We start from the raw sequence: 2,679 nt of genomic DNA, 5'->3' as shown, positions 1-2,679 counted from the left end.
GAAAGACGACCGAAATTGTAGCTTTACAAAAATTGGTCTTACACGACAAGGGGTACAATGTTGTGAAATTTCAGAACCAACACGATACAGATAAAATCTAATATTACGGACCTTATACAATGGTTGCTAATTTAGGAGAACCAACAGAATAGAAGATGTTACCTCGCTGGTAGATAATTTGGAAAGGAAGTTGTTATGGATGGAACTTTAGATGATGATCAAGATGGTGTTCATGCTATTGATCGAGCCATGGTTTGTTGCCTGAACTCGATAAATCTGGGCAGCAACAAACTGGAACTGAAGGTGTAGAAAAAGTGTAAAAATTTGGCTAAGAAAATAGTTTCTGGGAAGCATTTTTCTGATGAACCAAGCAACGACATAGTTTCTAAGAATTAGCCTTTAAAGCTAATGCAATATAAATGAGGACAAATAAAACATAGTTGGACAACTGGATTAGTTGCACCATAGATGATATAGAGAATATTTTACCTTATCTTAGACAATCTAAAAGGAATTTCTTGAAGACACAAGCTCACAACACTCTAGGTGACCTAATGTTCTTACCGTGTGTACAGTCATAAGGGATATATTTACTATAATTGATTTCAGGGCTAAGAGATGAAAATTCATTATATACAACTATACCAAGGAAGAGAATTGACAAACCTATCAAACTGAGGCTTTGTTATTACTCTGAAAGACGTTGTGATCGAGGAGGTAGTTTGTCCAAAGAAGATGAAGTGTCACTAAGAGTAACACAGTTCCTCAGAGGTGTTTTCTATGATGGATTCAAATCTTCCTCAGAATTACATAAGCTTACAGGTTTCTCCTGAGCATTATGCTGAAGACATGATTTATTTTGTTGCTTAATCCATATAGTTGTCTGCACTTTCTGTGTCATAAGCTTCTAGCACATTCCAGAAGTCAGCTTTACTAGTTTGTCGCATATCGCCAAAAAAATCCTTATCCATTCTATAGGCAGGAGGAGCTGAATATTTAAAATATATATTTGGTCTTAATATGCGATGAAATTCTATGAGTAGATTACCATCTGTATGCACACCAAGATGAAAAATACATTTTGGCATTGTAAAACAATAATAGTGTATATACATGACATGCATGGGCAGCATATAATGAAAAAATACCTTATATAATCTCCATCGCCTTAAGGAACCAGAATCATATTCATAGTTTGAAACTCCGCTATAACAATTAAGTTGTCACGAGAGTTTTTGGAGTATAGTTTACTCTATACAGAAATAAAAAGAACAAGTCCATAATGAAAGGCTATCTAAGGCCTTGTAGATTCTCGCACAGCACTAAGTTCATTGAATTTTACAAATTTATGCACTATTAACATACATGATGTTGAAAGCCAAATAATTAAATACAATTCTCTTATATAATTTAAAGCAATTCCATCTAGGTGAATTACATTTAAGCACATAAGGTTCGCATGTTCAATAAAGGAAATACTCACCATTATCATGCCAATCAACTCAACATCTTGAACAATGGACCATGTCAAAAGTGTTACTTGGATATGTTAGTTACTTTGTTGCTATAGCAGATATCATAGCACCAATTCCTCATTCCAAAGAAACTGAATTTGATTTTCATGAACATCTTTAGGAGCAAAAGACAGTGTTTCTATATTAAGTGGTTGAAGATAAGTAGATAAACTAGCAACCCCACAACTAACATCAAGCACTTGATATACCCTTGCGGCACGTAGGTCACCTATCTCATTAGTAGTCATATTTCCTAACCTTAACCTGCAAAGAATAAATGAATCAAGTACATCAGATGCATAAAAGAATGGTAGCATTAAGGATTGATTTTCACCATTCTTAGTAAGTTAATGGGTCATCTAGTACAACATAAATTGCCTTCATTAAATTTCTTTATGTAAGCCTTCGTCCTTTCAAATTGATTTTCATTTTGCATGGAATTATCAAAAAGATGCAACTCCAATAGTCATAGGGATAGTAGAAGTGAAAGAAATAAATGTGTACCTCTCAATATATTCAGTAGCTCCATGCTTAAAATGAGTTCCACCACTTGGAAACCACCAAAGTTGATCCTTCTCATGTACCCATTTTTGTTTTGCTTTTACCTCCGCAAGATGTGTATGGTTTATATTACTTCGCCATACATAATTCCAGCTAGTTGGCCACCTTATCGGAATCATATAATAAACTGGAGGTGGAACCAAACAAAACAAGCACCTACCTATTAGAGGGCAGTGCCTCTCTGGCTGATCTAATTTTGGCATCAACTCTTTAACATAAGAAATGTCATAACTGGGGTTATACTCGTTAAATTTCAGAGGACATACATTTATCCCAGTTTCAGGAATTGTGAGAGGTACCACCCGATAAGAAAGAGCGATCTTGTTTGTGAACTTCAGAATACTTGCATGCATATTATTTTTTATCAAGTGAAGTGTACTTTTATTATTAATTTGAATCTCATCACAGCAAAAAGTAGAGAATCTACAGTAAGATATCATTCTCTACAAAAGACATAACCAATCTTCTATACAAATAGAAACTTCATGTTCTCTATATGCATGCATATTATTATTAAAATATATGGACCAGAAATTCCTATAATAGGTAGCCAGTAAAAGAAGCAAAAGAAAAGAGAGTCAACACTGAGAGCTCAAAGTTCAAC

At 34.3% G+C, this 2,679-nt stretch overlaps 1 pseudogene; it reads right to left on the bottom strand.

Moving 5' to 3' along the window:
* Window positions 1-532: 532 nt before the first annotated feature.
* LOC107841402 lies at window positions 533-2,428 on the bottom strand (annotated as a pseudogene).
* Window positions 2,429-2,679: the final 251 nt, after the last annotated feature.

This window comes from Capsicum annuum, unplaced genomic scaffold (genome assembly GCF_002878395.1).
Source record: "Capsicum annuum cultivar UCD-10X-F1 unplaced genomic scaffold, UCD10Xv1.1 ctg5205, whole genome shotgun sequence".
NCBI lineage: Eukaryota > Viridiplantae > Streptophyta > Magnoliopsida > Solanales > Solanaceae > Capsicum > Capsicum annuum.
Note: the sequence above shows the minus strand (reverse complement) of the source record. Positions and strands in the feature narration are given on the sequence as shown.